Source organism: Oxyura jamaicensis, chromosome 17 (genome assembly GCF_011077185.1).
Source record: "Oxyura jamaicensis isolate SHBP4307 breed ruddy duck chromosome 17, BPBGC_Ojam_1.0, whole genome shotgun sequence".
In the NCBI taxonomy this organism is placed as follows: Eukaryota; Metazoa; Chordata; class Aves; order Anseriformes; family Anatidae; genus Oxyura; species Oxyura jamaicensis.
Genome location: NC_048909.1, coordinates 5,568,094 through 5,582,481, shown reverse-complemented (window position 1 = coordinate 5,582,481; position 14,388 = coordinate 5,568,094). Strand labels below are relative to the sequence as shown.

General features: G+C 47.5%; 1 protein-coding gene across 24 annotated transcripts in view; it reads left to right on the top strand.

The window, feature by feature from the left end:
• DNM1 (dynamin 1) overlaps window positions 1-14,388 on the top strand; it is a 67,940-nt gene that overhangs the window by 499 nt on the left and 53,053 nt on the right. The window lies entirely within an intron of this gene.

Here is a 14,388-nt window from a genome sequence, read left to right as displayed (position 1 = left end):
GGGGGGGGGCAGAGCCGCGGGGGTCAAGAGGAGAGGGGGTGCAGGGGGGCAAGCAAAGAGGCTGGGGGGGCTTGCAGGGGGTCGCAGAGGCTGTGAGGGGATATGGGGTGATAGAGAAGCTGAGGAGGGCTGCAGGGGGCAGCGCCTGGGGGTGCACGGGCGGTGCGATGCAACGCACGGGCAGCGCAGTGCTGGGGGGGGCTGCGTGTGAGCAGCGCTGCAGAGCGCCGGGGCACTGCGGTGCGAGGCGTGGGGGGGCTTATCCGTGGTGTGGGGGGGTTATCTCCTCTGTGGGGGCCCCCCTGAGCCGGCAGGAGCATCCCCCACCTCCGAGTGGGGTTCGGGGTCCCCCCCGTGTGGATGCAATTGGGGGTCGGGGGCTGCTCCGGTTGAACCCCCAGCCCAGCTGCCCTCCCTGGCGGGTGCCGTGTCAGGGAGGCCGGGGGGATCCAGGGGTATCTCTTTCCCCTGCCCTCGGATTGCCGGCGCTACCATTTTGTGGCAGGCGACGTAGCGGTGCCTTCCCTTCGTGTGACCTTCGCGTTCATCATCCGCAGCCCGAGCGATCCGCAGCCCGTTTGCTGCTCCGTGTAGACACGCAGCACCTGGGGAGGGGGTTGTTCCGCAGCTCGTGTCTGGCCTCATTAATTAATTGCGTTCAGCGGCGCACAGGTCTGGTTATCAAGGTATTTTTTCACGCTGTGAGCGGCGTGTGGGTTGCTGTTGCCTCGTCTGAAAAGCAGCGAGCGCTGAGATACCTGGTCAGGTGCTTGCGTGGGTTTTTCTTTTGCAGAAAACTGCATTTATGACAACATCTCGGGGATGTCGTTCCCTCGCCCCCCACTTGTTTTTCCTCTGAAGTAATCTGTGAAATACAGAACGGCCTGCAATGCTTTCCTGCTGCTGGCAGGGTCTGCAGTGTGTATGGATAGCTTGTTTAGCTGTGGGCACCCCAATTTCTGGACCACTGCCTTGAGCAGTGAGCACAGCGCGTGCTCTGGGGAGAAGGTCCAGGATTGTATCTGGTTCAAAGAAAGCACCTCTGGAGTAAGACTTCTTAAAAAATACAGGTATACATCTAGAGGGCTTGGAATCCTTTCTAGCCAGCTTCCAACAGTCCATGCAATATCCCCCAGGCATCCCAAGGGAAGGACACTGCACGACCACATTTTACTGAGCCTCTGGTCATCAGCCATGATCCGCTTTTTTTATCCATAGACCCAGAAAAAAAATAATGATTCCCATGACCAAAGCAAAAGACTTGCAGTGCCATAGCTTACCTAGAAGGGGTAAAAATGTCCCCTGGAACACGTAAGCAAAACATTCACCTGTTGGCTCAGCTGTTTGCATGCTTTCTAAGTGCTGGCAGCCTAACCTCGTAAATCCCTTCTGGAGGATCTGTGCAGTCAGTGCTGCAGTGGTGTAATGTATGGCTGTTGGGCCAGCGCAGGGTTTGTCAAAGGATAGTCAGTGGATCGGGGTATGCTGCCCCTTTCTTCCCCTCTGAGCAAACACAAGGGGATATCTTAGTCCTTGATGCATCTCCGCTGGTACCAGTTGAGAACTGGGGAGTCTATCTGCCTGTTGGAGATCGAATGAGTTCAATTGTTTTCTTGTTTTCTGCCTTTTTTTGGTTGATTCCTGGGAGAGCTTGTGACCTCACTGTGTACCATCAGCTGTCTCTGCAGCAGTGTGCATGGTGCTGTGGTTTTTAGAAGAAGAAATAATGGTGGGTCCCCTGAGCAGGAGCTGAGAGGCCTGGGTGAAGCTGTCTGTAGAAAAGCAGTTAGAGGAAATAACTGGAGTGGAAATGGAAAACGTGTCAAAGGGAAGAAGTCTTTCTCCATTTGATACCCTCGAGAGCCGGCTAGTTTAGAGGCTAGTAACATGAGCCCTCTTTCCACAGAATGAATCGTGTATGCTGCAGAACCCAGTCTTGTTAAAATAATGTTGGGGCCCTGCTGTAGCGCATTGCCTCATCTTTTTGTGTAGGTATTGAAAACCAGGATAAGAAGCTATAAAATAGCATCTAGAATAAGCATGGCTCCTCCGTGTCATTGTGGTGGGGGCTATTTTCTTGGCTGAGTAGGCAAAAGGCAAACTGTGTAGCCCCACTGTGACCAAATACCGTTAGGGCTGCGGTATGGACACGGCGTATATCACTGCTCCAGCTGGATCCCAGGATGGTGGTGCGGCAGCTGCTCACCGCACAGCAAATGCGGGTGCTGATGAGCTTGAGTGGATGGAAATTTGTGTGAGAACAAACGCTGATGCAGTTGTACCAACTGATGTGCTTGGTGCGGGCACTTCAGAGGGGCTGGAGGCCCTGCCAGGGCTGACATCCTGCTCGTACCTATGGGACTTGTTCCAAATCGTCACCAAGCCATGTTCAGGTGGCAGGACAGCATGCTTATCCCCTGTGTCCGACCTAGCCTTTGGCTGTGCAGGGCTCAGCCTGGGGCTGCTGCTGGCATCTTGCAGTAGCACCAAGTCCCACGCATGCTGCAAACCTTGAAGCACAGAGGATTGCTGACTGCAATCAGCGTTTACTTGTGTATCTTACCAAACAAATATTTTTTTCCTCCTGAACGCAAAGGCTTCCTAGTTGCTGCTAATTACTCTTTCAGTGTCATTTATTCTGCTGCTAACAGATTATCCAACAGTGCAGAGCCTGTATTTATAAGACCAGATGTCGATGAGGCAGCTATGTGTGCTTTTGCTGCCGAGGACTCAGCATGGTGACTAGGATATCGGCTATGGTGTTAAAATCACTGAAGAGACAAGAGAAGCCGTGTTGAAACCAGACAGGTGACACATCTCTTCGTAGACTGGTTTATCCTGGGCCTCAGAACTGGAAGGAAGGTTAATCTGGTCAGCTCTAGGCATTTCCTGCTGCTGTGGTTATAGGCTCACGGGCTAATTCAGCTTGGAAGGGACCTCAGGGGGGTCATTTAGTCCACCCTTACGGTGTTGCTACCTCCCTGCTGCCACCTGTCTTACATTAAGTGGTCTTAAAGCTGGTACTACTACCAGCAAAATTGGTTTAATTACAAAAGAACTAGTCATATTTGCTAGTATGCCTTGAGACAAAAGGACTGAGAAGGGGGGAATATAAGACAACTCACAAAGCTGTTTGTAAAATCATCCATTTTCATGCTACTCTTATTTTGCTGTGTGAAAATAAATCATGACTAGGAGCCTTTTTAAAACCCTGAGATGTCAAACCACTGTTACATAAATCTTTGGATTTGTGGAAGTATTACTGTTATCTGTGCTTTACAAATGGGGAAAAACTGAAAGCACTGGACTGTGTTCAGATGGCTGCATAAATGTCTGTGCCTTGTGTTCTTGTTGGCTGATCCAAGGCAGCGTGCTGCTCAGCCCCGTTAGGACAGCTGCATTGCTCTTCATGGAGAAAACAAGGCACCTCTGACTTCTGGAGAACAGATGGCCTAAGGGGGCTGCTGAGAAGGGGATGACTAAGAGCTGGGAACAGTAGGTGGAAGGACTTGAATGGAGGTGAAACCATCGTGCTTCTGATCAAGGGAGCTAAGCCGTGCCAAAGCTGCGGGAACTGAATTGGTGTTTATTTGATCCCAGAGTTGAGTGCTAGCCTCAAAAGCACCCTCCTCTCTTGTGAACTTTTATACTCCAAACCAAATAGATACATTTAGCAGGGTGTCACCAGGCTCCCATGGCACATGCTGAATTAGCTGATGTTTGTGAATTGCCTAGAAGGAAACTGAAGGCAGGTATGGGCATAAAACTGTCATGTTGAGCTAGCCCCATCTCTCCTAGCAAACAGATTTCAGCAATAAATGTCCATTAGTACGCACTAACATGGTAAAAGAGCAAGGAAAATGCAGCATTACAATGTCTGTGGCAGTAGTAAAGATAAATACCTAAGGATAAAGGTTGGTACTTGTGTTACACTGGCTGCTTTGACAAACCAAGACAGGGCAAGGCAATGTGCTACAACTGTCTTTGTTTCGCTGTGTCACATACTGAAAATACAAAGCTAGATCATGAAGCCACAGATTTTAGTTTGGCTTCTGGTTTAATTTTGAGGAACAGCTTAGTATCTTCATGTTTCAACCGTCCTCAGCCATGTAGAGGAATACTTCCACTCAAATGATATGGTGAGGGCATGCATTCTTTGATAACATGTACTTTGCTTTGCTGTGGGAAGCTTCTTGAACAAAAGACATTCAGAGGTCAACAGCAGTATTTAACAACTACCCAGAAGTGAAGGATCCTATGGGGATGCCTACAGAGGTGCAGATACCTGGTCAGTCCAGGTACTGCAGGAAACCAGTTTTGTCAATAATCCTCAATCTTTTAATGTGCTCAGTCTTCTTCTGCAGTACTTGCTTTGTTAGCTTGAGACCTGTGTAAGGGGACTGAGGGATTAAATCTAAAACTCATAGCTATGTTGCATATAGATCAAGGATGTCTACTGTAGTAGGTAGTGCTGAGCATCAATGCAGTACTTTAGCAGCAGATAATTTAAACAAGAAGATGCACTCACTGACTTAATCTCTTCTAGCCACAAAACGGGCCCTTAACAAACAAACAAACAAAAAACACATTTCTGTTTTGCTTTGAGATACATTTACATGTCCAGAGTGCTGGTAGGGAGACTCACCCAACAATTACAGGTCTCTAATTATAAATACATCTATGAGCTGGCCAAATGCTGTTATGTATTTGCAAGTTAAAGATCCAGACACTGCTTGGGAAATGATTTTTCTGGAGTTATAGAAGATGATACAAGAACCAGGAGTAGGACCCTGCTGTTTAGGGACATGTATCATGGCCAAATAATAATCCTTCAAATGGTAGAAGGCCTTTGGTCTTTAGTGAAGAAAATACCTCTCTTCATCCTGGATTAATTGAGGAAGGGAAAAAAAAAAAGTTGTGGAACACTGGAGGAAATGAGTAGTGTTTCAATAAACCACAAGATAAATTATTTTAACTTAAGAAAAATCTATATAGCTCCTAGCAAACACTTGTGGGGGGAGGATAATTAGAAGGGCATGTATAATTAAGTTTAAACATAACATGAGTGGCTGTAGGAAGAAAATTAAAATACTTGAGTCTCAGTGTTAGTAGGTGCAGCCATGTCTGCCTGTGTTTATCCTCTGACTATTGTGTTAATCTTAGAGGGGTTGGCTCAGTACATCAAGGCTGATGTATTTGCTGCTTCCTGCAGCAGCTAGATGTTCTCTGCAGATCTTGCTGTCTGACTGTATTCTTCAGCTTAACTCTTTAGTGATGATCTCATGGTACTGGTAACTGCCACAAGCCTTAGATTTGCTAGGAAAAGAGCTCCTTATGGCACGTCTTGGGTCATGCCAGAATTTGCGCAGGGAAAGGAAACCAGCTGTGCTGCTGACTTGGGAGGTGATGCTTGGTATCATGCGAGGTGGGGCTCGTGTGGACCTGCTGGTGTGTGAAAGTGACAGGTCGCCTTACTGCAGCTGATGTTCATCACCTGGGAGCTAGCAGGCTGGGAGGATGCCTTCTCTGCTAGAGTGGGCTTTTCCTTGTTACCGTGATAACCTTCATGTTGGGAATCTTGTGGCATCCTGAGCATAATTAGTCCTTACTGTGCCTTGAAATAGGTAAGAGGTGTTTTTGTGCTTGCTCTATAAACAGCATGCTGCGGCACAGGGCTGTTAAGGGTCTGCAAAACCAGTGGGGGAAAGAAGGCAACAGCTCCCAGAAGCATTCCTATTTGCTAAAACTGTTACTCTTTTTCAAAACTTGACGTGCTTGAACTTTTCACACAGATTTTTTCTTTAAAAAAAAAAAAAAAAAACAAATACTATAAAGACAAGCTTCTATTTTTAAAGACTTCTGATTGTTTTCAGAAGCCATAGTTCAATACCTAGCTGGGGATGCCACGTGAAGTCCTTGCACCCACCTTCTCCAGATGCTGTGAGCAGGCAGAACTCCGCCAGGCTGAAATAGAAGGTGTGGGAGTCTGTCTGAGGCGCCTCATGTCTGAGGCAGCCTCTGAAAATGTTATTCTAAGGCAGGAAGCTGGTCCCCTTCCTGATCGGGTGAATTCCCGAACGTTCCGGCTTCGTACTTCAAGTTTGAGCCTGGCAGTCCAAGTGTGAGTAAAAATTCTGGAGGGAGGATTTCTTAGCACCTTTAAGAAAACTTTTTTGAGGGGAAACAGAAGTAGATAACTTAGTTAATCAAGGAAACGTAGCTCTTGTTGTTTTCTAGCTGCAGGCATGAAACTTGTTATCGAGCAGCAAGTTTGTTAGACAGATGCAAACCCGTGAGTGCTCCACCCGTGTGAGCCAATACTCGGATTTTTGTTTTCAGCAGCGCATCTGAGCGGCAAAACTAGAAATCTGACTGTAGGGTGGCAGGCAGTCACCTAGAAGCGCATGGTGATCAGCCTAAACCAGTTTTGCATTGGGCATATAGAGGTGGCAGCATCTGTGAAAAGGAACTTACTGGCAGTATGAACAGCAACCCTTTTTCCTTAATATGCCACTAAAAAAAAACATTGGGTGTAATACTTTCCTTCTTGGACTCTCAAATGTGTAACCATATGAGTCAGAGCACTGCTGGCTGGGAGGAGAGCTAAAACTAAATCTGCCAAAATAAAAAATCCTGTCATGCATGGTGGGGAAATAGCCCACTGTTGGGCTCATTTCTCACTGCATTGAATTTTTCACGATTTCAGACCTGGTTTTGCACTTCCTGACTGGGCGGGGAAGCTCAAGGCATGCTGCCTGACAGGCAGGCCTGGGTGGCCGTGGGGTCAGAGTCCTGCTCTCAGCTCCGAGCCGAGGTTCTCGTGTGGTTCACTTATTGCACCTTTCTCTTAAAAAGGTGAGGCTGTCGGCCTCTGCCATGTCATGTATGCTTATCGTTAATAGTTGCTTGAAATGACACTAGAGAAGGTCAACCACAAGAAATAAAGAGCTATTTTTCTTAACAATAAATGGAAGCTCTGCGGGGGTGATGCAGCGATTCCTGCCTGGGCCCTCTGGAAGATCTGCCGTCCGTACAGCGGTGCTGTGCCAGGGGCCTGAGCTGCTCGTGTGGCCTTGCTTGCCAACTGGTATTGAACATCACAGGTTGCTTCCGTCTGGGAAACTGGGACTGATGCTGCTGGCAGAGACCACTCACTGGGTGTGAGGAGCTGGGGATTTCTTGGAAAGCGCTGAGGAACAAGAGGCTGCGCTAGATGGGGTGGTAGCACTCGAATTTTTGAGTGTAGACTGAGATGTATGGAGAGAGCTGCGTAGGTTGTGAACTTCTTGGAGCTGCAGTTTGCACACCTGCTGCAGCATGGACCTTAGCTCCTTTTGTGTAATTTCCTGCCCACTGACCTGAATGGAACCCAGCAACCTGTCTGAGTAGGGCAGGGATGGGTATTGAGCACAGGCTTTGGAGAGGAATGAGCCCAGGGCTTTGTGTCTGGTGTGTTTAAGCTCACAGGTGGCTGCTCAGGCCTCTAGCAGGTTAGTCTGCAAGCAAACCTCTTTCTGAAAAGCTCCAAAATGCTGCTTGTCTTTATTTACACTTATTTATGGTCCTTCTAAAGCATGGATCATGCTTACTTTGTGTGACCTGATGGAGTTTAGTCATAAAAATTGGGTGTCTTACTCAGGACTAGCTGCTATAAATACTGGGGTGGCTGTGAAGAGAGGGCTGAGACAACACTTCGGTGTTTATCGAGGAGCGGGTGAGAGCGTGCATCGAAACATCGTGACTGGCAGCCCAGAGCACAACTTCATGTTAGATAATTAAGCAATTATGCCAGGTGACTCATTTATACTTTGTACTTGTGTCCAAACCTTGTTGTCAAAGTCCTGTTAGTGAATGCTTTATCAAAAATAAAATCTAAAGCAGCGCAGTAATTTCCTTAGGCTCTTGTATAGATGGATAAAAGCAACGATTAAGTTGCCGATGGTTGTTTTCTGCATGACCTTCAGGCTTGTCATAGCTCCCGGGCTGGTGTTGACTATAACAGATAACTGCTTTTCTTCCCTTCGGGACACGATACAGGAAGAAGGAGCCCTGAGCCTGAAACCTCACAGCGTCTCAGATCTCTGCAGTGTTCGATGCTCTCTCAGCCCTGGTAGAAGCAGCCAGGACCAAATAGAAGCGAGGTGGTGTTTCAGAGCCTGCTTGGTCCCTTCTTGCAGTTCAGCACAACACGCTTTGGGAGGCCTGTTGGAAGCAGGCGTTATGCAAGCTTCTCCAACTGTCTTGCTGACTGCAAGCAAACTTGCCAACTTCTGCCACTTTTCTGCAAATCTTGTGACTTGTGTGGTTTTCCTCAGAGGCCTGGACACAGCAGTTAGGCTAACAGAAGAGCAGTGCAGATTTTTGTATTGAAAACATCCGTTTCTAACAGGGATGCTTCAGGGTATCTTTCTTTAAAGATTACTGCTTCCCTAAGTGCTCCAGGAGAAGCATAAAGAATTCCAAAGCTTCTGTAAGGCCTGCATTGTAAAATGTTGGCCTTCCCTTTCTAAAAATCAGGGCTTATGTCCCCATACTATAATCTCTGTTAAAATACTTGTACTGTGGCCGTAATGAACAAAAAATTATACAAAATAAGGTTTGGAATAAACCCAGTTCCTTACTTGTGACTGAAACAGGAATTGAACTCAAGTCTCTGGGGGTGAAAATACTATTTTAATAATTTATTGCCTCAACAGTCCCCTTTAACACTCCTTTTCCTGTTTCTTATGGCTCTAGGTTGTGTTTTTGCAGCTGTGTTGAAGGGTGAAGAGTTAATGCTTCCATACCAAACAGGAGAATTGTGGGGATCCTGTCTTACCATGCTAGGACTCACTTCTTGTATATGAAACCATTTTTGATGTAAGAATGGCCAGCATGGCACTGGGATGCCTGAGAAAGGCCATGGCAGACTTTAAACTGACACTGCAGTAGGGTTTGGCTGAAGAGCAAGAGGCAGTGTTGCTGTAATGCTGTATGAAGGCTGAGCATAAGCTGTGGCCATATTTCAGAGCAGTTTTTCAGCTGCATTTAAGCCCTTTCTGAAAGCATCACAAGGCAGAAGTCTACAGAGATGCTGAGTAGTTGATTCTCAACATCTGCAAGCATTTTTACAGCAGAGCAAACTTACCCTGGAGAGCATTAGGAGAAACTTTTTTTTTTTTTTTTGAGACAGAAGATCCAGGGCTGGGGGAGACTACGCTGAATTTCTTAGCACAAGGAAGAGGTACCTAAAGGCAAAAGTCTTTGAACAAGTCTCTGCTCAGCTCCTCTTCTTTGCATTCCTGTTACTCCTACATGTGTAAAAGCAGAGTAAATTCTGAAGGATCTGGCTCAGGGCTCTGAGAACAAATTAGCAGGCCATTTCAGCTCTGAGAGCTCTCCCTCATCTGGGTAATTACAAACGTCTATGCACAGAGGCTTATAATGGTAATAACTGTCCATTTGCCACCTGCCTGCCGGCACAGGAATGATTCTCTGTCAGCAGGGGAATACACCTGGTGACCTTTTAGTTCAGAATTAAGCCAGTAGAAGGCAAATCTCAAACTTGGACAGATTTTATGTTGATTTTTGTCTCCACTATCTTGCTTTGACTTACTCTGAATGTATGCACCTCTGAGTGGGGCGGGGGCCCGCTGTTTCTAATACACATGTTAGGTTTTTCTCTCTGGCTGCTGTGATCTCTTGAGTAATCTCTGGATATTTCTTAAGCTGATTGTGCTTTTACTTTTAATAGAAGCTTCTCTATGAATAGCTGGGAATTGCCTGAGCATGGTGATGGCTTTGAGAGGAGATCTGTTGCAGCAGGGTTATACCTGGAGGCAAGGGGGGGATCAGTACACACCAAAATGCAGAACATCCTCCAGGGATCGGTGCACGGCACGTGTCCCGCTACAGAGCCGATGCTGCAGCTCCAGTGCTGGCACTTGGGGCACCTCTTTGCACCAGCACAGCTCTTGGAAGGGACCCCTGCAACATATTTCTTCTGTTGGGGCTCTGCTGCTTTGGTTTGATGTTCAGGTTCCTGGGGACTGCTCTGTGCGTGCCTGTTCATACATGATGTATTTGTTATGCCAGGGCTGTAAAATACCTGGCGCTCCAGACTCTTTGTAGAGAAAGAGGTTATTTGTCTATAAAAACTCATTCAGGAAACTGAAAGAATGATACTTAAAGAATGCTTAGAGCAAAAGACCAAGTGAAGACCTGCATTGCTATGGTATTTTGCCATCTTCTGTTTGAACACCTTTGACCTTGAACTGGACAGGCAAAAACAAATGGTGTTAGTAATAAATGTGTTGGTTTGAAGGGGTGGGGGGAAGATATCGGGGAAGGGGTTTAGGTAAACACTTCATCTGTGGAAAATGGAGAAAGGAATGGAAGACCAGAGGACTCTGGTCTGTTTGTCCTGGTCATCACACCACACTTTCACTCTAGATTCAGAGTACCTGTTAACATGCAACACCAATTTTGACCTTCTGCTTCTTGAATTTAAGCCCTAAATGTTTTTCATGAAGCTATGGGCTTCTTTAGAAACCCTGTGGATATTGATCTGTATTATAAACCCGTCTCTCTTTGTCACCTCCTATGGTCACTGCCTAAAGTTGACCAGAGGAAAGAAGTTGCCTGGGCTGTGAGGAGCGCTGCGCCACCGGCTGGTCAGAAAGGCTCTGGTGAATGCATCCTCCTGGTGAAACCAGCCAGAAAGGGGATGGCTTCTCTCTTCTGGGGCTGTTGATCCATCTTTCAGTTTGGTGTAGCCTGGAAATGGAGATGTCTTCAGTGGTAATTAGAGTAGAGTTTAATGCCTCTGCGCTAGAGGTGCTAGCGATCTGTATGCTTGTTTTTCTTCAAGGGCTTAAGAAGCAGTGCCTCTGCACCACGTTTCTCGTCAGGGTGATCCTAATTATATCTGAAACTGCAGAGGTGCAGCGCATAGCAAGGAGCTTGGCACTGTTCCTGCATGCTTCCCCAGACAGAGCAGAGATGTAAATTGGCATCTTAAATCCCCTCTGCAGGACAGCCCTGCATCTCGGGCAGCTTGGCCTGGGTGCTGAATGACGCAGTTACCCTGCAGAACTCCTGCCTGCCTGGCCTGTGAGTAGGGAGCGGGCCTGCCTCGCTGCCCACAGTGTGCTCTGCCTCTTACTTCTGATGCAAGATAAATTCCCAGGGTACGTGCATTTAATTGCATAAACCAACCACTTGAGTTTGGCCACTGAATGCACATCACAGCTTGAGATACCACCCTTTTTCCTCATACAGCTTCCGTTTGGGTTACCAGTGGGCTCACCAAAACAATTCTGCTTTTTTTCCAGTGAACCCTTTCAGTTCCCTGTGCCCTCTGTGACATTCTGCCTCTTGGAGACTGTCTTCTTCCCTGGCACATGCTGCTGCCTGGGGGAAGAGGGCATGTCATACTGCAGTGCTTTGAGCATCTCTGTTCTCCTTGCAGCAAATACCAGGACTCCAGACGTGGTAGCCTTAACAAGAAACCTATGGTGACACCATGAGTGTTTGGTGTCTTTGAGTCTGCCACTGCACTGGGTTTCCCTCTCAGGAGAGGAGAGCAAAGAGGGGATAAGCCCCTTGATATCTGGAGCCTCCATGTGATGAACAGCTGGAATATTGGTTACTTCTGCGTGTTCTGTTGGTGTCCCCCAGCACAAGACAGCCTTTGCTGCAGGGCAGCTTTTAGTCTAGACTCAGCTGCAGCCTGACTCCGGAGAGGTAGGACAGATGGTATTTCCCCACTGGTGGTGGGGAAATAGCAGGGTCAGCGTGTTGCTTGTCAGTCTTAGCGTGCATTAATCCTAGTGTGTTATTGTGGCTGTGCTTTCCCATCAGTTAGTCATTCCTGACCCAGAGTTTTATTGTACAGCTTGTCCTTTTGTTTCCTCCCTGCTCAAGTTGCAGGTGCTGTGTGGGTCATGTTTTTCAGGGCTGCAACTGTTGTGTTATGGCATAGCCAGGATTTGTCAGTAGATTTGTTTGTGCCAAAGCAGAGCGGTGTTACCGCAGAACTATGACAGATCAGTGCAGCTCAAGGATACCAGCAAAGATGCTGGGTCATGGGTTTATAGCCACAGAGGTAAAAAGTGAATTTCTATCCTACTGCTATTGGGACTGGGATAATTTGACTTGCTAGGGTGTTGATGATGCCTGGTACTGCCTCTCTTTTGCCAGTGTATATATGCTTCAGTGGGAGCAAAAGGCAAACTTGCTTCTGTACAATGGTGGTGAAAAATCAGCAAGGCAGACAAAGGTCTGTTCTACAGCTTCTGGGGTTGAGAACGTATCCTGTTTATACTGTATTTTCTGTAGCTGTGGCTGTGGAGGCCTCTGGACCCCGCAAGTGCTGTGGCTGCTACTCCCCTGAATCCTGGTATTGCTGCCCAGATCTGGTGTTAGGTGGGTTTGTTAGTTTGTTCATGAATGAACTGAAAATTCAGAGCCCTGGAGGTGAAATCAGCCTTGTTTTCTTCCTCCTGGGATTGTTACCCTTGAAATCGAAGCTGCATTTTCCATGAATGTGTAATCCTTGCTGCCACATCCACTTAGGATGTACTGGGCTGCTTTTTCCCTCGAGTTCCCGGTATTGTCACGTAGAATCAGAGCTGTGTTGTTCTTTACCTCAGATATCCCGAGGTGGCAAGCAAGATCCAGGACTTCATGCTGTTACCCAGAAGATCCCAGAGGAAGCTGCACGCAGCACTGCTGCAGTTCTCCAGTCTCTCAAGGCTCTTCCCTTCCCCAGTGCTGCAGCCTGGAGTCAATGCGGCATTTGCTATAATGGGCAGTGACTTTTTGAGACCAGGCTTTGCACTGTAGGCTGTACCACTCTCTGAATAATCTTCCTCGGTATAACGCAGAACTCCCAACAACAAAATCCCTTTACGGTTGCTACCTGCAGAAATACAAAGAGGAAATTGGCTCGCAAGTGCACTCGAGGTGTTGAAGTGCCCTGTTTTCCTCTCCCATCTGTGTTTTATGTCCTCACATGTTCTGGGCTAACCCATCTGCAGGATGATAGCAGGGAGGGATCTGGCAGATAAGTCAGCCCTCGAAATGGAGGAGGGGAAGGATGTTCCTGATTAATTCTCGCACGGCAGAGATGAACTGAAGCAAATGGCATCTCGGGTGAGATGGTGGGTTTTGTGCGCCAGGAATACCTCTTGTTCCTCCTGCCAACTCCTGACCTATAGCTGCAGACACTTGCTTTAAATCTGTCAGCCTCAGCAGCTTGGGGCTGATGCACAGCAGTGAGGGAGTCAGGAACTGTGTGGACATGAAACTGATTTGTTTCCATAGGAACAAGTAGATTTCACCATGTTGGAGGGAAGTAGGAGGGGAATTATCCCCCTGGGCCTGGTTCTGGCTCTTGGATTGGATTGGCTGCTGCACTGCAATTGTAGAGCAGCAGCCCATGAAGGGATTATCTATCTAGTCCCTGATCACAAGGAGGGAGAGAAGCACGTGGATCCAATCCGCTCCCACAGTGGGCTTCCCCTGCAGGGACAGCACCAGGTTGTGTGCCAGGATTCCCCAGGTCACAGCCCTCCATGGCACTTGGAAACAAAGGATTAACCTTGGTCTCTAACAGGTGGAAAGGAAGCCTGTAGTACTACAGCATAGCATCTGACTGTATAGTGCAGAGTTTTTTCCAGTTAGGCTGATGAAGGTGATGAGCTGTGCTCACACTTCAGCATACCTTCTAGGTGTGCATTTCTAGCAAGAGCTGGGAACTATTTGTGGCGTCTGCAAGGACTGGGGGAAGCTGAAATCTTACAGATGGGGGCTTCAGGTGATACTTGAAATCCTGTATTCTAAAGGTACTTGTCCCAGGCAATGACTGAGAGAGAGAGCTTAGATTTCTGGGTAGGAAGAAAGCACAGGCCAAGGAAAACTGGCAGAATGGCAATTCCTGAGTGCATTTGGGCCTTGTGCTTCTTCCTGAGGAATTGCCTTTTCTGTTGTTTCTATACAAATAGGGTGCAGGGTTGTATAATCTTCAAATGGAGAGAAATTGTTTGCTCAGCATCTGCCTCCCCTCACTGTACGTGAGGACTTCAGTATACGTAATATGTAAACTGAGTTATGGCTGGAGTGCAGCTCTGAATGAGAAATCCTTGCATCATGCTTTGTAGCACAGCCAGTGAGCTGGCTGAATGCGTTCACCATTCACCCTTGGTTTTGAGCTTGGTACACAGATGCATCAGAAGAATGCAGCAACATCTCTCTACCCTTGTTTCAGGTCAACTAAAAAATACATGGTGCACCTGGTGCTGCTGTTGACCTAAGGTATGTGGACTTCCTTGGAATTTCTTTAGAGATGTAGCAGCAGAAATCTGTGGGGTAGTCTCTAGGCTGTGTCACTTCTCTCTGCAGGCTCAC